Source organism: Podarcis vaucheri (assembly GCF_965113315.1).
Source record: "Podarcis vaucheri genome assembly, chromosome: 5".
NCBI classification, from domain to species: Eukaryota; Metazoa; Chordata; class Lepidosauria; order Squamata; family Lacertidae; genus Podarcis; species Podarcis vaucheri.
In genome coordinates, this window is record NC_138763.1 from 69,684,856 (window position 1) to 69,707,948 (window position 23,093).

The 23,093-nt window shown below is 40.5% G+C and overlaps 1 protein-coding gene across 9 annotated transcripts in view; it reads right to left on the bottom strand.

Moving 5' to 3' along the window:
* Positions 1–23,093, bottom strand: part of PCDH15 (protocadherin related 15) — a 659,401-nt gene that overhangs the window by 457,584 nt on the left and 178,724 nt on the right. For all 9 annotated transcript variants that reach the window (XM_082222007.1, XM_082222006.1, XM_082222001.1 and 6 more), the window contains exon 2: positions 13,863–13,941. The gene's annotated coding sequence lies outside the window, so the exon portion shown is untranslated. The remainder of the gene's footprint in view (positions 1–13,862; positions 13,942–23,093) is intronic.

Here is a 23,093-nt window from a genome sequence, read left to right on the forward strand (position 1 = left end):
CAGTAAATATTTATTTCATAGCATTTGCCATTAAGGTGCCAGGTGCTTGAGAAGTCATCAGTTCAAAGAATTCTGTATAGACTGCAACAGCTTGATTTCAAACTCTTCTAGCTTGGCCTTGGCTACTGAAATATCTTCTTGAGTATTTCATTCTCCTTTAAGCATGGGTTCCCCAACAACCTGTATCCTGGAGAGTATCCCCAAAGGAGAACGTGACTGGAAGTATTAAAAACTTTTGGAATTCGCACTACCTAGATGGTTCTTCACAGTTCACCCTAACTCTACACATTTCCTCTTTTTAACGTGAGCGGTAGCTGTGATTTATATTCTTAATTCAGAATACAGTACTTTTAAATACTACTACCTGCCCCAAGCCTTTGAGTGGGACGCTCTTGTCCATAATCCAAAGATACAGTATTTAGAACAGTTCTGTACATGTCTTTTTCTCTTTATTCTTTATAATATACTAGCATGTGACTAGATAAAATAAAAAGGTGATACATTTTAATATTTTAAACATGTACATAAAAACATATATCATTAGTAGCTCCTAAATGGGCATGATTATTAAGACCACACGTGTTACATGGTTTCATATCAGTCTTTATTTGGATAGTCTCAACCAAATAAATAGCTGGATCCTTTCTGCAAAATGCACCCAAAGTTAAGCAATTTCAAATGCCATTTCAAATATAATTTTAGAATTATCTTTACTGGGGAAAACTTTACAGCCCACTAACCTATTGAATTCAATAAGCCTTGAACATACTAAAGTTTGCCTGGATCAAACTTTTTTTATTCAAACAATTGTAATCTTAGTTTATTATTTTCTTAAAAGAAACCTGACAATGATAAAGTGATACCTCCCCCTATCTTTGATCAATGTTTTGATCAAATGTCATATGACGGTTTATTTTCTGAAAATGGGTTTTAGCTTCAAGGCTCATATGAATACATAATCAAATGAAGGGTCCACATAGTCCAATATTCCAACAACAGCTCCCCAGGTGCCCAACTAAAATGCAGAGGAAGCTGCCTGCCATATTGCGAATGAGATGGCTGTCTCCAATATTGCTGGAAAACATGATTGTGCCTTCCTAGTCTAGTATTGGGACTCCGGGGAGGTGAACAACAAGGTTATTGTGTAATGGCTTAGATGCTGCCATCTGCCCATCCCACGTAATGAAGTGGCTTTTTTATTATTGAATGAAAAGAATGTATATATCATATTTCATTTTGAAAAGAAATGCAAATGCTGTTACCTATGCTGGCCCAAGCATTTCCTCATGTGGCCTGTTGTAAACACTTGAACTTACAGCAAGCCCTACATCGGGAAGAAATTGGCTGCACTGTTCTAAATTGGGAACTCTCTAGTGCAGCCAATCCTTTGCAAGCCTTGTTCTCATCAATGCTTGCTGTCGATCAGTTTATCAGCACCGACAGCAAGCCTCGCTTGATAAGGAGCAATTGCACACCTGTCAACAGCTTTGAAAAGGAGGAGGAGGATATCCTGGGGTTTTTTCCCCGTGAGAGTACGGTGACTACTTGTTCTCACGAAGTTTTGTGCCAAGATCTCACCCCCCCAAAACGTGTTTTTGGGTTCTCCAGGTTTTGGGGCACCATGTCTGAAAAACCACTTTCCCCAGGTCTGTGATCTTGCATGGGATTTTGAACCTGGAAAATGGTGTCTTGGATTTGGATCATGTCACATTGGAGGGAATGCAATTGGGAGTCCACCTTTAATGCCCCTTATTGTTGCTTTCTAGCTATAAATTTAACTGCCCCACATCTGTTATCACATATAATATCATGTGAGGGGCTAGTGAGCATGTTCTGGAGAGAATAGCCTTGAGTATCAAATTAGGACCCCTCCCGGGTCTAATCTGTCCCTTGGGCCAGAAGTTCTCTGATCTATTGGAAGATATATCAACTTATGCTACCTAGTCCAGAATGAATACACAACAGATCATTTGGATATGTGTGTTACACCACCCTCAATTAATTATTATAAAGGAAAGGCCTTTGCCGCTGCCTCTTGGAATACATGATTAAATGTTCATAAAAATACTTCAGTGCTATATGAAACAAACCTAAATTATTTCCTGATGACTCATTTAGTTTGCTCCAGTAGCCTGACAAGTTCGACATAAATTGTTCTGATCCCTCAGGCTGAAATAATTTTCTGGATTTTTAAATGTTTTCATCGTATATTAATGCTACTAGAGCTATCGGTTTTATTAACACAATGAAAACATAAATAGACAGTTGTGGCAGTTTTAAATGGCCAAGACTCTCTGATGGATAGAGGCTCAGAGTGGCTTGGATGGATTTGTCAGAACAATATAATTTTAATTCCAAGAGACTAAAAAGAAAAGAAAAAGCCACCTTTGCGACAAACTTCTTGTAATGTGAATCACTATGAAGTTACCTTATACTGAGTCAAGCAATTGGTCCACTTACTGTGTATCATGACTGACAGATGCTCTGAAGGGTTTCAGACATGTCCTAGTTGAAGAAGACAAAACTAGAAGGTGGGGCAAAACTGGAACAAAGTCAAGGGGACTTCCTGATAGGTGCCAGGAAACTGCTTCTCTCTTCTTCTCTTTTGCCCTTGCTGCCTCTTTAACTGTCAGGGTGGCAGAACTCTTTGATGTCAGTGGCTGACAGCCACCCTTTTCTTCCCAGAGTGCCCCAGGTGTTGTATTGCTCCAAAGAATTGGTGGGAACAGTCTGGCCATTGGCCTAATCTGTCCCATCAGTCCTCCCCATTTGGCCCTCCAGGCTGTTTTAGGCAAGCCATGGAAGTGGGAAATGACCATTTCTCACATTAGAACACAACATAATTCTGGGACATTTGGGGAAACAAAAAAGATAAGTTCACTCCTTCAAAAAAATCTTCCCTAGTCATCGAAATGCCCACCTCTTGGCATATAGTAACAGGGAAGCCAAACAGCTGACATCTTAGCTTTGCTCTAATTTTAATCTTTGCTTCAAAACTAGTAAGAGTCTGTGTTATTGCTGCTCACAGGCATCTGGGAAGGAAACTAATTCCACCCCCTTCCCCCCAAGAAAGTAGAGGAAAAACTAAAACTAAAATAAAATACCTATTCCATATTTAAGATGCATATTACTCAAGATTTCCCAAACCATTTGAACTACCATCTGAACTGCTGATGTCTTCTTTCAGATGAGAATGTGATCAGTTAAATAATGAAACTGTCTACCGGAAAAACTGCAAAGATCAAAACAATGTTACAACAATTCTTAGAAGTGCAGCAAAGGACAGCTAAATTTATTCCGAGTGGACTGAGTCACAATAAAATATTAACTGATTAGCCTCTGGCACAGAAGAAAAAATTAAGATCAAATGGAAATCTCATTGATGTAAACTAAATCCTAAAAGAGAATGGTGAAAAAAATAACATCAGCCATGTCTGACTAGAAAGAAAGAGGCTAGCTATGTCTTGAAATGAAGTAGCCTACACAATAAATTGCAGATTTGCTTATTTTCAAACTGATTCACTATCTGGGAAGAAGGGGCTTGGACAAGGTGCTCTCATTGGGTCTTCTCTGGAGTGAGTCTATAGCCATTCCTGTTGCTACCGTCTACTTGCTTATCTTGAAAGCAGACAGGCTTGTGAACAAGAGAAGAGGTGGTAGAAAGGAGCAGAAGTGCAGAAGTCATTATCTCTGCAAAAGGAAGAGAACAGGGAAACAAGTCCTCGGCAGCCAGAGCTGGCTAGAAGATGGGCAGGTGAAAATGGTGACAAGTATCTAAACTTGTTCACTGAAACGACAAACATTCCCCACACCAAAATAAAAATAAAAAAAATGTTAAATTAAGTTTATGTAAATTTGTTGAATAAGGGACATGGTGCTATGGTCTAAACCACAGAACCTAGGGTTTCCTGATCAGAAGGTTGGTGGTTCAAATCCCCACAACTGAGTGAGCTCCTGTTGCTCGGTCCCTGCTCCTGCAAACCTAGCAGTTCGAAAGCCCGTCAAAGTGCAAGGAGATAAATAGGTACCACTCTGGCGGGAAAATAAACGGCATTTCCGTGTGCTGCTCTGGTTTGCCAGAAGTGGCTTAGTCATGCTGGCCACATGACTCAGAAGCTGTACGCCGGCTCCCTCGGCCAATAAAACAAGATGAGTGCCGCAACCTCGGAGTCGGCCACAACTGGACCTTTACCTTTACCTTTAAGCAAAACATGTGCTTGCCACACACCTAAAATGTCAACTTTTAAGCTTCAGTGTCAGGAAACAGGTAAAATCCATGTTGCCAGGTATTAATGCAACATTTGCCAAAGTGGCTGAAATAGCAACAGTTAAGGCTATCAGCTGTTAAAACCAAAAACGAACCATGGTTGTTTCTTTAAAAAGCAAAACCACCAAATACCTAGAAAACCTAGGTTTTCAAATCACATTATTTCATTGCTATTTATTTCTGGCGTGTTGCTAATGCTTAGCTTAGCAATAAAGATTGAATCCTGTACAGTTATAATATTCTATAAAACATCTTAAGGAAGAAGCAAAGGGCCTGGTACCTTATTCTTAACTGGATCATACAACTTTTCAAGCTTTTCAGATGAGAGCTCTTAAACAGTTAGAAATCATCTTTCAAGGACAACCATTCTCCTGTTTGATTTTTTTGTCTGTGTGTAATATCTTGAGTAAATGCAATGTAACATGATACAACATTATCAGTAGTAAGACAGATAGGGCAAATCTGAAGAAGTAACTGACTCAGCTTCCCAATGAAAACATGTCAGAGGAACTGATATTTGTTTCCTTGAAAAATCGAAACCGCACAGCACTTTCAAATATATGGTTGCAATGCTGTCACCGTACACAATAAACTGGGTGGACTACTCCATCCCATGGAAATATATCATTTTAGGATTTTGAAGAGTTATTTTTGCAAGGCTGAAATGTAGAAGCACTCCTGAATTCCATAATTTGGGGTGGGAGGGGAGGTGTTCTGTGTTTTCAAAGATAGCTACTTACTGGGTGTACTGCCTGAACCAATGTAAGGAAGCAATTTATGGAAGCATATATATTTGTACCTGTGAAATGTACTGAAAAATGAAGGGGGAAATTCTTCAAGAGAGTAAGCACAGCAAAAATTGATTCTCACACTACTTTCTTTCAAATAAGTTGAAAAATGTGCAGATCTGTAGACTGACAGCTGTTTAATTTCAAGGCACGCTTGAGCGAAACCTTCCAGAAGCTGATCCAGGCAATTGTGTCCAAGACCATATTCACATTAACAGATGTGTATTTAATTGACTAGGTAGAAACTACTTAATAATGATATTTTCATAGTGAGGTTTAAATTGTCCTTTGAACCTCTCTTGCATCATTGATTTGAATGTACAATGTTAATACAGAAGAGAAAGCAAGGAAGTGGACTGTTACAATGAAAATTAGCACTATGGCCAATTGATGTAAGTTTTAGGAATGCTGCAAGAAACTTTAGGTTTGCTTTTACAGGCTACTCTGTTCAACACTCTGTGGATAAACTGAACAGTCTCGATAAACTCCCGCCATAGTGTCTATTCTGCTACCTTCTTCCCTTGCAGAGGAATCTGCCGCTAACCTGTGGTGACAAGGAAGGCCATGAAGGCTCCCTATTTGATAATCTATCCCTGTAAGGAAGGCCTGGGACCACAAGCCCAAACCTCTCCCAGCATAAATTGTGATGAATACAATCATTTTTCATTATGGAACTTTGAGTCTCCATTCCCAATGCGAATGACCCTGCCATTGTCATGCCCATGAATAATAATAATAATAATAATAATAATAATAATAATAATTTATTTATACCCCACCCATCTGGCTGAGTTTCCCCAGCCACTCTGGGCGGCTTCCAATCGAGTGTTAAAAATAATACAGCATTAAATATTAAAAACATCCCTAAACAGGGCTGCCTAAAAGACATCTGTCTTTTAAAGATAAGATAGCTGCTTATTTCCTTCACAGGGCGGGCACCACTACTGTCTGGTTCCCTGTAACGTCACTTCTTGCAATGAGAGAACCACCAGAAGGCCCTTGGCGCTGAATCTCAGTGTCTGGGCTGAATGATGGGGGTGGATACGCTCCTTCAGGTATACAGGACCGAGGCCATTTAGGGCTTTAAAGGTCAGCAACAACACTTTGAATTGTGCTCGGAAACGTACTGGGAACAATGCAGATCTCTCAAGACTGGTGTTATGTGGTCCCGGTGGCCACTCCCAGTCGCCAGTCTAGCTGCCACATTCTGGATTAGTTGCAGTTTCCGGTTAACTTTCAAAGGTAGCCCCATGTAGAGTGCATTGCAGAAGTCCAAGCGGGAGATGAACACTTCCCTGGTCAAGCGTGCCACAGCCACTTACTGTATACCCATCAACTGCCCCAAATTGTGTAGGACATCCCAGAATTACAAAAGCCAACCTGGTTTCTGATTGGATCCTGGGATGTGCCGTTCTGGCTCCCACAAGAGTGCGGCCTCAAAAGACACCCATTTTGGGTGGCTGTGCTCTCTTGTGAGTTAGCTAGTTTCTGTGGGAGCACAGCACCAAAAGACGTGAATCCTGATTTTCCTCTTTAGCATGTTGGAGAGTGTTGTTACTGCCTGTGGAATCTATAGCTCTGTGCCACAGAGTTTGACTTTACAGGTCACGCCTATCTGAGATTATAATTAAGGATCAACAAATCCTTTGGAACAAGCATGGGTTACGGCACAGGGTACTACAGGGCAGGAAAAACAGAGGAATTCAGTGGGGTATGTTGTGCAAGTGGATGTACTTTTCTGGTTGTGCAACACATATCTGGATCCAAGGGATGTGTCACTCCCAGGAATGCTGATTAGGGATGTAAGAAAACATTGCTTCCCATTCTATATTTGTTTCATGCAGCGTGGTTTCCTTTCCATAGCAGTTCATCCTCCACCAAAAGCTTTATTTGTCTCAATTTGCACAGTGGCAAAATTATGTAAGTTACATAATTATGTAGGCTACATAATTTACATGATTAATGCCAATCATATGCACTGGATTTTTCTGACATCCAGTGAAGCAGTGAACACCAGCAATTTCTGCTCCCATTTTTACCAGTATTCTCCAAAATCCCAACTGCTGGTACTAATTTTATTGCCTGATACCAATAAAACCCTGTTTGGGAAGATTCACTACTGATTTTATGAATAGTTTATTGGCTTAAAATTTGTGATTCTGTGTTGAAATTTTCAAGTGTGAAATTTAACTTAAGTATTTCTCTTTTAAAAATCGCTAACAAGGCTTCTTGTTTTTAAATAAAATGCAACAAGAAGGAGAAAAGTTATTAGCAACACGTTGGTAGGATCCGTCCGCAACCAGAGGTACCACTGTAATGTGTTTGTTAATACTAAAGGTGTCATAACTCTAACACTGGGTGAAGGCGGGGGAATCAATAGGGGTTTCAGATATAACATCCCCAGCCCAGCAAACTATGGTTTGTTGAAGCAGGAGAAAGAAGAGGGAAGCACCACAGCCAGTGCAGTAACAAAAACAGAGGCTAGTCACACAAACAGTGCCAGAAATAAGGAATAAGGAATGTTAATAAACATGTCAATTGCCCAATAAAGTGCAGATGAAATCTTCCTTGGGGGCACAAGAATATTATTTTGTTTGAAAACCTGCTGAAGTACAACCGACAGCTTGGCTTGCTGCTGGAATCTAACCTCAGAAACACTGCTAACGTAAAATCATGCGCTTTTTCTGATTCTGTTTCACAAGCAAGCATGACTGTTTTAGTTCCGTTGGGAGTTCCTTCTGTCTCCTTTCCCTTTCCATCATCATCATCATCTCATTCTGCTCTATCTGTAGGTCTTCTGCAACCCATAGGAACCCCAGAAGGTAGTGTGAACCTGCTCACATTAAATCAAAAAAACATCAGAAAATATCCATATATTCTGTGCATGGGATTGTACTTCGGCTGCAACAGAGCAAGCTACTATTTGCATCATTTCAGCTAAAGCCAATCTACAGGACCAGGTTGTTAGATACAGTGCAGGAACAGGCAGGCATTCAAACTTCTTTTGTTCCGGTTGAACAAGCACAAGATTAAAACATTTTCTCAAACTGCTTGAAGCTTTGTCTAAGTACTGCTTTCCACACAGGCAGGTCACCTTATAAATTACATTGGCACTTTTAGAGCACTGCTGAAACCTGGTGTTAAATTGGCACCCAGTGATGGAGCTCCTAAAACATTTTTCTGTTAAAGTGACAAAAACAGAACTCCCATTATATATCATGGCATTGATCAAACAAACTGCCAGTATTAAGAACACTCTTCCTGACTTTAAGATGTTAAAAGTTCAACAGAGCTATGTTGACTCCCGACGAAGTAAACCCATGTAACAAAATGCAGGGATGAATTTTAAACAAGGGGTACTGGTACCTAGCTACTATCTGCTTTTGAAAAGAGTGGCAACACTGATCATTGTTACAGATACGATACAGATTTATTTTGGTGTTAATATTTGAAGGTCACTCATTTAGTATCACTAAGTATATAGATATAATAAGAATTCACTTGCCCACGCAACTGCATTATGTGACCCATGAGAGCGGCAAAATAACCAGACCGTACAACGGTGATGGGATAAAATCAGGCCAAATCTTTACTGACAGCAGCAGGCGGGGGAAGGGTTGGAATGGCATTGGGTCCCAAAACCAGTTCAGCATTCCACAAGCCCCATGTTGATGGAATGGATCCACTGGGTTTGGATCACTCCAAACCTGAACAACGGGAGTTGGCCAGTGTCGAACCGTGCTGTGGTGCAAGTCAAGCAAGCAAGGTTTCACTGGGGGACCAGGGTACAGATTCCAACCAGGCAGATACCAAACCCATGCTTGGGTTTATCAATCCTCCCCTCAGGCCACTTATGGCAGCCCCCTATACTATGTTGATCCTGCCATTTCCACCCTCATACAATGTTCTTCCACCCAACAAAGGAAAACCATAATTTTACTGAGAGAAAGGCGGGGAGAAAACCCCAACCAAGCGCCAATCAGGTTGAGAGAGGAAAAAATCCTTTCTGGGCCTGTCACCCAGCGACCCAAAATTGCTCAGTGAAGGCTCTAACCTGATAAGCTCTCAAAGCAAAATGGCTGTGAGCTCCAAGGAAAGCAGCCTTATAAAGGCTTTCCCTTACTCTTTGCAGCAAAGGCTCATGGGACAGCTTTTTCCCATGATTCCATCACATAGAGACGATAACTGGGCAAAACCTTGGTCCATTGTGTTTTCCTATTTCTCCTGCCATCCAGCATCAGTTTAGGAAGGGGCCAAACCTGTCACTAACCCCACATTCCTCTGAAGCAAATAATGGCCCCTAGAGAGGTCAAAATAAACACTCCTTCCCCATCCTGAAATGTTTGTTGCAATTGTGCTTAATTCAACCTGCTGTGCTGTGTCATGCACTGGCAGAGGAAGAGGAGTGCGGGGGGAGCAGCACGATCCCGGCAGGGTGCCATTGCGGCTGCCCCCTGCCCCCACGATGCGTGTCAGCCCCGCCCGTTCCTGCTTTCTGCTCCCCATGCCGGAGCATGAAGCTCCGCCACTGGTGTTATGTGTGTCTGCGTGCAGGTGTGCATGCATGTGCACAAGTACACAAATGAATGAACACACACACATAGAGAAGCACTGGATATGCATTGTGGATAGCTCAGTCAGTACAGCGTGAGACTTTTAATCTCTGGGTCCTGGGTTCAAGCCCTGCGTTGGGCAGAAGATTCCTGCATTGTAGAGGGCTGGACTAAATTACGCTCTGTGTCCTCAACTGCAACACTATGTCCCTATAGGAATGAATGGCAACTATTCACTTGTGTGGGAGAAAGCCAAATATGTATTTGGAGCACCATTAAGGTAGGGGCTAAGCCTTCTTCATCCTCTCACAGTTAATCCATTAATTTGCCCCCTAAGAAATTCAGCAAAATTCATAAATACTCCAACCAGGGCTTGCTCTGGCTTTTTGGCCACCTCAGGGTGCAATGAAATGTTGGGAGTGTGGGATGAACTGGTGGAAATGGTATCTAGATAAACTATGACCATTACTTGCCAACTTGGTGGGTAAAACATCTAGCACAGATCAGCTATGAAGGATAGAGTTCTTGTTTCAAATGATAGTCAGCTGCTATTAAAAGCAAGATAATCTAACGGCCACCTGACCCTCATCCTTTAGTAAAGCTTTGACTTAAGTGTAACAGAGGAAGTAACTTATGACATAGACCCGCATCTTACCAGTAGAGTAAGGCTCTCAAGTGTGCAATATTAAGCAGAACTTATCAATACGCATTCAAGTGGTCTAGACGTAATAAATTGCCCTCTAAAATGTAATTTAGGCAAATAAGAAAAGTTCCTGTGCAAATTCCCAGCAACTGAGCACACTTGTCAGTTGTGCCTATAGGATTACCAGATTGCCCTCCAGCAGCCTTCTTAACAACAAACAAAATATTCCTTTTTCTAACATGTGATATTTTTCTTCCAAAAATGTACAAAACATATTTTACGTGTAACTAAAAAGCTCGTTTTAAAATATAAGCTAGGGCTACAATGCATAATCTTCCCTTTCTTTTATATATATATCAGTGCCTAGGACTTGCTGATCGTATGGTCGGCAGTTCGAATCCCCGCGGCAGGGTGAGCTCCCGTCGTTTGGTCCCAGCTCCTGCTCACCTAGCAGTTTGAATGCACCCCTAAGTGCAAGTAGATAAATAGGTACCGCTTTATAGCGGAAAGGTAAACGGCGTTTCCGTGTGCTGCGCTGGTGCTGGCTTGCCAGCTGCAGCTTCATCATGCTGGCCACGTGACCTGGAAGTGTCTTCGGACAGCGCCGGCTCACGGCCTCTAGAGCGAGATGAGCATGCAACCCTAGAGTCGGACATGACTGGCCCGACGGGCAGGGGTAAAGCTTAAATAAATAAACGAAGCATAAATAAAAACAAACTAATTAAAACCTGGTAGCTGACCCTTCAAATGTCATAATTAGCTCTACCAGTCATTTAACTAGATTTAAATTTCCATCATACTGGTTTCTAGCTGAAGTTTTGTAGGTAACTGCTGTCTGTAATTAAATATACAAAAATAAAATTGAGGAAATAGAGACAATCAATTCTGTGATATTTCACATTTGCAATGTGAACTTTGGCTTGTGCCCCAGTATACTGGGGCTCCCACTTATTGAGTGTTATGTTCTGGGCCCCTAAACGCATAAAGCGGGGAGCACCCTGTAAAAATCGCATAAAGTGGGAGCACCCTGTAAATGCTCCTTAAACACCCTCTCTGCCACTCTCTCTTCAATCCATGCAAAAAAGACTGTATCCAAAAATATTTAAATGTGGGGATGCCTGTATTAATATCCTTACAGGAAACCTATTTTCTGACCTATTGACCAGTGGTAGAAACTTAGATTGTATGGTATCTTTGCTAATATCAAGAAATATAGAAAGCATTAATTGCAACCAAGCAAGAGTGAGTTCCTTCATCAAACAAAGTGTACTAATTATAAATAAGCAATCCCCTGGGTCTGGTTTATATTTATACCAGAGGTATAAAGAGATGCAAAATTTTCCTGCATAAACACATCATTTCTACACAATTTAAAATCTTTCTTGGCTAAAGCAATATCCCCTTGGGGGGGGGGGAATAATTGCGTAGGTTGTCAAATTTCTGAAATAAATATGTCATATTTTGATACCAGGATTTATCCATCAATGGACTAAATGTTCATTGTTCCTGATAGCATAATTTTGCCAAGCAAAGCTCTGGCACTCTTTTACATTTTAGAGAATAATTAAATATCTGCTGAGAAATCTTCATGGACCAAATAAATGATCCTGTCTCCAGCCACAAACACTGGATTGGTGTATATCGGGTGAGGTGTGTGAGAGTTTTTACCATTAATTTAGTATTCTATTTTGGATACCATCAACTAAAGCTTTAATGGAAGATATGAAAAACTGTTCCTTCATTCATCTCAATCACTACAGGCCATCACAAGAAGCAGCAAAAGCCCAATAGAAGCTACTCAGTTTAGTTCAAAAGGAATCAGTGATAGAGAAAGCAATTGTAACTCATATTTATCATAGCATCATAGAATTGTAGAGTTAGAAGGGACCTCGAGAGTCATCTAGTCCAAGCCCTTGCAATGCAGAAATCTCAACAAGATCATACATGACAGGTGGCCATCTAACCTCTGATTACAAAGCTTCAAGGAAGGAGAGTTTTTTACCGATTACATCTGGGTCTAATCTGAAGCAAAAGTAAAGGGAAGGGAAGGATTTGCATTTCCCAGTACAAGAACAAATTGTGTATCTCCTCTTCAAGGAATATTCATGTTCTCCCATGGCATGATCTGAAGGCACTATCTTGCTGAAGCTAAGCACTTCTAGGTCTGCTACTCAATGCTTGGATGGGTGATGGTTTGTGATTCCTTGATGAAACACAGTGGGATATGATGATGATCATTTCCCCCTTTGCCTGTGAGCCGCTAGCACAAGTGTGACTAAAATTTGAGCCTCCTCTTCCCATTTACTTTTAATATTTGAAGCAGCCTTCAGAGCAGCTGAGATTAAAAAGAACATTGTCATCCCTTTCTCTATGCCTATATTAAATTTTTGGAAATACAGCGGTACCTCGGGTTAAGAATTTAATTCATTCTGGAAGTCCGTTCTTAACCTGAGGTACCACTTTAGCTAATGGGGCCTCCCACTGCCACCACACAATTTCTGTTCTCATCCTGAAGCAAAGTTCTTAACCCAAGGTACTATTTCTGAGTTAGCGGAGTCTGTAACCTAAAGCGTCTGTAACCTGAAGCGTCTGTAACCTGAGGTACCACTGTATGCAGGTTCACTCAGTTTAAGCCCCAGAAGATTAATCAACAGGGTTTGTTTGGCACTTTTTTAAAAAAAAAAAGTTTGATAAATAGACAGGGACAAGGAACAAACTGGACACAAGAAGGACCAGCCATTCTGGCTGCTCATGTCCCAGTGCATCTGCCTCATTCCTATCGAAGTGGTCAGGTGAGATTGGGCTATAATATTTAACACTGATATATCCATATGGACTTGGAAGGAAGGAAACTGAACTCCCTTTACCTCCATTTGACTTATGATATGTTTCTATGCTGTGACTTAGCATGTTTCTGCCAACCTGGCTTAGTCATGAGAAATCAGTCGGCCTGAAAACAAATGTGGTTCATCATTTGAGCAATGAGTAAGAAAGGTTTGTCTCAAGTCACCCATATAGAAGTTTTCTTGAAAAACCCTAACTACCCTTCCATTTTAAGAAGTGGACAGATGTGTGCATAACCTGTGACTGCCACATTACATCCCATTTGGCTCTCAGTAAGTGCAAGGATTGTAGGGACGCAGGTGGTGCTGTGGGTTGAACCACAGAGCCTAGGACTTGCCGATCAGAAGGCCGGCGGTTCGAATCCCTGTGACGGGGTGAGCTCCCATTATTTGGTCCCTGCTCCTGCCAACCTAGCAGTTCAAAAGCACGTCAAAGTGCAAGTAGATAAATAGGTGCCGCTCTGGTGGGAAGGTAAACGGCGTTTCCGTGCGCTGCTCTGGTTCACCAGAAGCGGCTTAGTCATGCTGGCCACATGACCCGGAAGTTGTACGCCGGCTCCCTCGGCCAATAAAGCAAGATGAGCGCCGCAACCCCAGAGTCGGTCACGACTGGACCTAATGGTCAGGGGTCCCTTTACCTTTACTTTAAGTGCAAGGATTATGAATATAAATAAAAACATATTCGTCTAACTCTTCGTGCAAAATGTAACATATTCTCTCTGACGTTAAATAAACAAAAAGATTCAAGTTTCTGAAACATTTCCTCACCAAGACTCTGGAGTCATGATGTTAGGTTGAGCTTCACTGCAATATGGCATTCTGTAGTTTGTCCACCATTGTTGCAAACCTGTGGATAAAAAAAAATATATATATATATTTTTAAAGTATGGTAGCAAAATGGTGTTATGTTATAAATGCATGCAGTAGCAAACACAAAACAGTCTTAACGATAATTCATTTGATCGTATATAATTTTTGTGGCACTTGCCAACTGTAATAAAAAGAGGGCCTCCTTTTAATCCAAGTCTACATACTGAAGACTGGCACAAAAGCAACAGCACTTCTTTCTTATGGTTGGATTATTTAATATCTTTATTTCACTTTACTGTTACAATTTGGTACTTTTATCCACAACATATGTGTATGTGTGTCCAGTATTTAAAGTCATTACAATAAAATTTTGACAGGAGCCTTTCTGGATTTTTTATTCAAGACACTGAACCAAGAAGCTGTAGGAACAGTATTTTATTCTAGTTCTTTAATATATATATATATATATATATATATATATATATATATATATATATATAAAATAAAAAAGATCAAGATAAATGTGAAGCAGCAAAGTATTCCTCAGTGACTACCCAAAAGTGGATTTATTTCCCTCCCTAAGCTATTTATAAAACTATAGTAATATTTAATATTTAATGTTAATATTTACATGAATATTGTACAAAACCCTGTACTTGCACTTGTAAAATAGGAATACTTGATATATGCCCTAAACATCCTTGGTATTGTTCAAATGTCATTCATATTTTGTCCATTAGGGTCCATGCAAATTAGTCAGTATATAGCCCAATTGCACATATTGTCTTATTGAGTGGGTGGCAACATGCCCTTATGTGCTTGCCTCTCAAGGCAGAGCTCTATTCACCAATATAAAAGGACCTGTTTCATTATATATTGCAAGTGGTGATGTTGCCATAATCCATAAACACAAGGAGCTCATATGTATCACAAATAATTCATTTCCCCCAGAAGTAAATCAAGATTCTGCACATGTGCTCAATATTTAGCAGACCCAAACACCAGGTCACAGAATCTAAAATATTATTTGCTTGAAAACATATTTTTAAAATTTTTTTACAGACAATAATTTCAGCAATATAAGAACCTGAAGTCAAATGTCCCCACAAAAAAAGAGAAATGTGCTTATGTGTACCCATGTAGCAAGGTCTGCTGCAGAATCTGCTAATCAGCTGTGAAATGTGCCAAATACACTTTCCTTTTTGTGTGGTAAGAGCACCTGTGCTTCTAAGGAGCTCTCCTTAAAATTCAGTGCCACCAGCTATTGAATAAATTTATCCAATGAAGACCCAAGCAGCTCACAAATACTAAGGTTATATCTGCAATGAGTGTTTATTTTCAGAATGAAACCACTTTCTCAAGAAGGGCTTTTTAGGGGCTCAGTTTATATGCTCAGTCTCCACAATCCTGTAAGAAAATGTTGCATTTATCCAGCCTTAATGTCAGTTAAATATATTAAGATAAGACCTGATGAAGAATATTGAAAAAAGAGAAGGAAATCGTTCTGTAAGCATACCACTAAAATGTACCACTTTCCACATGCTCTGAAAAAAATATTTGAAAAGTAGATTATAATTAATTACTAAGAAGGAAATTATAACATAACAACATAACATAACCCTAAGGAGCTGCATCTCTGAAATCAGTTCATTGTGGAATTAACATAGAGATTCCACACATGGTAATTTAATTTAGTGATGTATTAACAAGCAGTGTTCTTTCCAATGCTCAAGATTATGCTGATTCACAAATAAAGATCAACATATGTCCTTGGCAACTTAAAATGAAAGTTTATTACCTACAGGTTCAGCCCATGACATTTGTTCTTATTGACTCAGAATGGGCAATTACTGAACAATATCATCTTGAAAAACTTCTCTGTGAATCACCCCATTAGCTTCTCCTGTCTGTCTGTCTGTCTGTCTGTCTGTCTTTATCACTAATGAAACCGTGATTCATAAACTCCATGTCCCCACCCCATTACGAAGGCCCCCTCAATCTGCTTGTAATGTTCTTCCCACATGCAGGCTGGGTGGCAATACAACTTGACTGTCTGGTGTCTAGATCTTTGCTCTATGCTGGGTCAAATCCTGTGAACTGAAACATTTTAACTCACTTCTGTCAATATGTAGTTTTGGCTTCTGTACCCCACCCTGAAGGGGACATTAAAAGGTTAACTTTATGTATGGATGTACGGTCTCCAAGGTTGGTTTCTTCACAGAGGTTTATTAGTAGTAGGGTGTACTTGTGCATCATTCATGCAGAAGAAGGAAAATACACTTGCTGAAAAATCTGAATGCCCTCTAAGCCGGATAAAATGAAGCTGTACCAACTCCAGCAAAACAGAATTAAGTCTTTCCCATGGACTTCCCCATAGTTGGGCAAAAGAACAGAGGAATAATAGAAAAGGAAATATTTTTAAGGCCCTTAGGTGCACAAATAGACAAAACACTACAGGTATACAACTATGTAAGTTTCAAGGAAGTGCCTTGAGGCAAAAAGCAGTGTTGCAGATTTCATCTCCATTAAAAAACAACAATAACACCACAAATCTAAAAAAATCCACATCTGTTCAAGTTAGAGGATTAAAGTGAGCAGGGAACTCACAGCACAGTCAGAATACAATGAAGCATCATCAGCAGTATCAGTCAGTGAATCACTCCAAAGGTTTATCTGTCCTACAATAAGCCTTGGAGAGATATAGAATGCAGATTTCGTGGACACCTACTACGCCAAACTCAGAGAGACAGGGCAGAAGGCTATCTGCTATTGTTAGCTGTCATTACCCAAATACTTGCCAAAAACAACATCCAAAGTACTTTTTTCTCAAGTCGGCCCAAGTCCTCTCCTGTCACTGGTGATTTCTGCCCCCAAAGTGCATAGAAGGAGATTACACCCAGAGCTGACATGAGGGTGGTCATGCAGCCTGTGCTTGTTGCTGCTGGACAACACAATCTCCTGTTATTGGTCCTGGGGCCAAAGTGTTAGCTGAAGAAGAAGAAGAAGAAGAAGAAGAAGAAGAAGAAGAAGAAGAAGAGTAGTAGTAGTAGTAGTAGTAGTAGTTTGGATTTGATATCCTGCTTTATCACTACCCGAAGGAGTCTCAAAGCAGCTAACATTCTCCTTTCCCTTCCTTCCCCACAACAAACACTCTGTGAGGTGAGTGGGGCTGAGAGACTTCAGAGAAGTGTGACTAGCCCAAGGTCACCCAGCAGCTGCATGTGGAGCAGCGGAGACATGAAGCTGGTTCCCCAGATTACGAGACTGCCGCTCTTAACCACTACACCACACTGGCTCTCAGTGCTCAGCCATATCCCCAGGGCAGAACTTAAATATGTGTTGTTGGGAGAGATGGACACTAGATAAGGGCAATTCATGGCTCAATGGTTTTGACACTTGGGCATCCCACAGTGGATTGCTTACCTGCTGCTGAATGTCCACAAATGATACAAGGGAAAGGGGAGGTGAAAGGGGAGAGCTGAGGAAAGGATTGGGATTAGGAGAATGGAGGGAGGAGAGGGATCCTGTGTTCTTCAGAGAAGGTATATCTGAGAGTATGCATATGTGATATAGACAGATGGTTGCATGGGAAAACATAGGAGGTTGGGTGAGGGAAGAGGGAAGGGAATTTTTACAATATAATATACAAATACAAATATAATTCTCCACTTGCAAATATAATTTTTATGAAGATTTTCTTTTTTTCCCCTTCAGAAAATCAAAATGCAACAAAACTCAGTTTTAACTGGAATTATGAGTTAATAACATGACTCAGTAAGCACTTGGTTGCAAAGCCAGTTTAACAGGGCATTCCAAAGTAACAAGGTGCCCTACATTCATTAATTTTCAACAAAAGCTTCACTTACAATAAAATGATTCCAGAAATACTCCCAGGGTTCTCATTATTGATTACTATCTACAGCAAAACAAATGAGCCCCTCATACAAACTATCCTATTAATCCAGGTTTCTTCAGATTGGAACATGTCTAGGTGATCATGATATAGTACCAAAGGGGTTTTAAAAAAATAAATAAATAAAAATAAAATAAAAGGTAGGATACATGCTATGCAAAAGTGACATTTCACTGTAACAGATTAAAAACCTCTAGAGTACTTAATTCACTGAAATCCCTTTCCATATCAAGGCCTCTATCTGACAATAAAAAAATCTAGTCATTTTCAAATGCTTAAAATTGAAGATTTTTTTCAGTAATTCAACAGCTATCACCTTTCCCACTTTGCACTGGAAGCCTTTGCTATTTTATATAGTAGATGAAAAAATAATTATGCTAAAAGATGGTTCACTTCACAAAGGTTGAAAAATGCATTCAGGAATTGAATAGGCAAGGGATAGCCTTAACTTGTCAACTTATCTTCTTTGAATATATTTAATACTTCTCAAAAGTTGTCACTCTTAAGGCAATTAATAGCACAATCCTACACATATCTATTCAGAAGCAAGTTTCACTGAATTCAATGGGACTTAGCCCCAAGTCAGTAGGTACAGGACTGCAACCATTCTCCTTTCCTTTTGATGAACGTTCTTTATTGCTTATACTTCAGCTCCATAAAACCAATATTAGGCTGAGCACATGATTATTCCATGACTGTATTTCCCTTAATTTCTATTGCAATGATTGAAGTGACACATTTTTCACTTCACTTATAGTTGGCCATAGAAAAGTCATGTAAAATCTAGGGGGGTGTTAGTAGACCACAAGCGGAACATGAGTCAATGGTGTGATGCAGCAGCAAAAGAAAGCTAATGCAATTCTAGGCTGCATCAACAAAAGTATAGTGTCCCAAAATCAAGGGAAGTAATAGTACCACTCTGTTCTGCCTTGGTCATACCAGTTGGTCCAGTTCTGGGTGCCACAGTTTATGAAGGATATTGAAAAGCTGGAAAGTGTTCATATTAGGGTGACCAAGATGTCTGGAAACCAGGTTTACAAGGAACAATTGAGGGAGCTGAGTATGTTTAGCCTGGAAAAGAAAAGACTAAAGATAGTCATCTTCAAATATCTAAAAGGTCACATGGAAGATGGAACAAGCTTGTTTTTTGCTTGCTTCTTCAGAGGGTAGGACCCAAACCATTGGATTCAGGTAACAGGAAAGTAGATTATGATTAGACTTTCTGACAGTAAATGCTGATCCCCACCTCCAATTCATAGTCTTTTTTTCACAGTTCGTTTGCATTTGCTACGAGACACTGTTTTCAGACACATTATGCACTTAGGGGAGAAGAGAGAAAAATGGGCAGATAGTGAACTTTTGTCCTCAAATGCACCCATATACTTTCTTCCATATTTTGCCATTCATTCATTTGGGAAACAATATAAAATTATTAATAAACTATATAGGGGAGGCAGAACCTTCTACCTAATCAAGAAACTGGGTTGTTAGTCCTTCTCCAGCAGGTAACCGACAGTATTTGTGCATGCACATAAGATGTAGCGGCTATGCCATAACCGCATATGAGAAGCAAGGGAGCATAAAGGTTTCTGCCATAATTTTTCTTAATATTGAAACAGAAATGAAAACAGATGGATCCTCCCTTTCTTTCAAAAGGGTCTTTCTTCTGCAAAAGGGGATAATAACTCATACTGCTTAAGACTCCCTTTCTTTTCAGAGCCATAGGAACAACAGCAGAAAACTGACACGTTGTCTTCTAGGTAACTTAAAAAATGCATATAGTGGTACAATAGCCAGTTATAGTTTTTGATGTGAATCAGTAGGAAGATATATTAATTATATTTAATCCTCCACAGACCTACATGTGTGGGTTAATGAACAAAGCAAAAAAATGGCTGGTACCTGTTTTGTTTTTTGTTTTTAATAAAAAAAGTCATGTGGCTAGCACACAAAGAGTCCCAGTAGCAGATCATTGAGTCTCATCATGAGGCAGATTAATCAAGCATAGGAATAGGGTATTAAACCTTGTATTTCCATTCAGCTGCATGGAGCAGCTGAACCCATCCCCTCTTCAGCTGAACCCATCAACCCCCATGCAGTGAAGCAGACCACACTTTGAAGTAAGTTTAAAAATGATTTACTTACTTAATTGAGTTCACAGTCATGCATTTTCCTTATGGCAACAGCAATAAGATAATGCAAGTAAAATACTTAGCTGAAGTTCAGCAAAGGCAATCTCAGACAATGTCTGAGACTGAGAGCTAAATTGAGGCATGTCCGCCTTCTTTGAGTGTAGCATGAGAAAGAGAGAGAGAGAGAGAGAGAGAGAGAGAGAGAGGGAGGGGGGGGGAACAGGAAACAAGTGTTACAGTGGTACCTCAGGTTAAGTACTTAATTCGTTCCGGAGGTCCATTCTTAACCTGAAACTGTTCTTAACCTGAAGCATCACTTTAGCTAATGGGGCCTCCCGCTGCTGCTGCACCGTAGGAGCCCGATTTCTGTTCTTATCCTGAAGCAAAGTTCTTCACCTGAAGCACTATTTCTGGGTTAGCGGAGTGTGTAACCTGAAGCTTATGTAACCTGAGGTACCACTGTACTTCCTTCCTCCTATGAGAAGACAGGACATGACCTCACTGATCCTACTCTACTAATTAGAACTCTGTTGTCCTTAACCCCTTCATATACTAACTAGCATTCTTAGACCTGAATGCAAATCTCTCACAGTTTTAGCACTGATGCTGTCAGGGCAACACTATGGGACAAAGTCCCACTCAGCAGAGTGAGTAAGAAGACCACCACCATGGTAGTATGGCTGACTTTCCACATTTTCAAATACGTGAAGTAATGCCCAATACTATCTAAAGATAGTACAGAATCTAAAATTGCTAAACTGTGCCAATGAGTTTCAGCAGCAAACTACTGCAGAACAGTTTATAGTGTATTACAGAATGACAGAAACTGAAAGTCTTGAGAACTTGCTAAGATAGACACACAAATATGAAAATGCCACAGCAATGGCCGGAAGTTGAAGTGAATGGAAGGGCAAGCAACCTACAAAAATATTACAGTTGTGACATCTTAAGTTTTGCATCTGTTTGAAATAGAAAATGATGATGATACCTGTTTCCTTGCCATCCCTTTATTTCAATATTTTCATCCCAACCTATTTATCTGCCTGAATAAAAGGTAAAGGTAAAGGTACCCCTGCCCGTACGGGCCAGTCTTGCCAGACTCTAGGGTTGTGCGCCCATCTCACTCAAGAGGCCGTGGGCCAGCGCTGTCCGAAGACACTTCCGGGTCACGTGGCCAGCGTGACATCGCTGCTCTGGCGAGCCAGAGCCGCACACGGAAACGCCGTTTACCTTCCCGCTAGTAAGCGGTCCCTATTTATCTACTTGCACCCGAGAGTGCTTTCGAACTGCTAGGTTGGCAGGCGCTGGGACCGAACAACGGGAGCGCACCCCGCCGCGGGGATTCGAACCGCCGACCTTTCGATCGGCAAGCCCTAGGCGCTGAGGCTTTTACCCACAGCGCCACTCACGTCCCATCTGCCTGAATAGATTGTCTCAAACAACAGCAAAAGGTTCATATAGAAAATCCCTCAACGAGCTTTGTAATTAATAATTCACCTTGATGCAAACAAGCTGGCAAAGGTCAGTTGGTTTGACCATGCTATCTAGAAGAACATTAATCTGACTTTACTGAAGCATGCAGGCATGAAGCTTATTTGGTTGGTTCTTCCACTAACAGTGGCTGGGAGGGAAGCCAAAGCAGTTTAAAGAGAGAGAGAGAGAAAGAGAGGAAGAGCAAATGATGCCTATTTCCCCAGGAGACCTTGAAAGGGCTTGGGTTTAAAACATGACCTGACAACATTTCAACAACCCAGATTTTGTCAGCCACTAAAGTCTGATTGTTTAAATACATACATATGGCACAAGAACCCTTGAGGCATGCCTGAAGGTGAATAAAGAGCAGAAGATCAAATCTGCAAGCAGAGGGTCACCGCGCAGAATTCTGAACACATACAAATATATATTTTTAACACAGTGCAGAAATAAAAAGGGACATTAAAGTCTACTATCACAGCAAGGCAAAGCTATTTACAGGTACAAGTATGCATTTTCTACTCATATCACTCTTATTTTCTGTATTGTTTTCTCATTGCTGAGATTGGCCAGGACCAATGAAGATTTCAAAAACCTAAGATTCTTTTTGTAGCTTTGTGTTTTTGGCATGAATTCAAAGGATTCATCTTCTTCAGCCAGATCTGCGGGAGCCATTCTATTGCCCCTAGATGGCTTCCCACCCCAACCCCCTCTACCCCTTATTTTAAAATCCCAATTTTGGCTGCAAGGGCTCTGCAAAAAAGCCCTGGCGGTGGTAAAATATTTCCCTGCAGAAAACCCATAGGGCAAGGCTGTCTTCTAATGGGTTAATGTTCCTACCACTACCATGGTAGTTTTCTGAGGACACAGCCTTTTTATCTGCACCATTTCCTCTTCCCACAGCTTCCTGCTTCTTTTGCTACTAGTTGGGTAATCCAACCCTAACAGAACAAATTTGGGGTACGTACAGAGGCTGGAGGAGGAGGAAGATAAACCTAATATGCAATTGTGTAAGTGGGCAACCACTTACTGGATGGCACCCCAAGTTTGCATGGGCAATGGGTAGGGGTTAGAAAGACACCTAACATTTTCCTCATGTTATTTTGATCTAGTATTCATCATAACTCATTTCATCCCATAGGCTGCCTTCAGCCAGAATCGTGTGGTTTTTTTAAAAAAAAATGTTCTCACTGAAATTTATATTACAGGTTTAGAAACTATGTATTCCTCTTGAGTGCTGATTAAGAAAGGATTATCCTGCTCAACAGCACACTTAATTCAGATTCTACATGATTTCCTGAGGTTACTTACAAACTAATATTCCAATTACTGCTGCACATTACTTTAGTATCCTTCTTCTGACCCCCCCTTTTTCAAGTATTATTATAATCTAACTAGGAATGGAACATAAAAGGGATCATAAGCAACAAGTAAAGCCAATGAGCAAACTTAATCATCTTGCTGGTGACATTGCACAAACAAGAGTCTGAAGTCTACTGAAGCAGGAATTGCCCACTGCAAGAAACAGAGAGCTGTCATCAAAAAGAGCCTTTCTCTGTTGATTCTTCCTTTTATCTCCATGGTGTAGTAAACCATTTGACTCTGTGACAGGGTACCATCATGTGATTCCTTCCTTTTAAGCTTCAGATCACTAGCTACCACTGGTGAGGT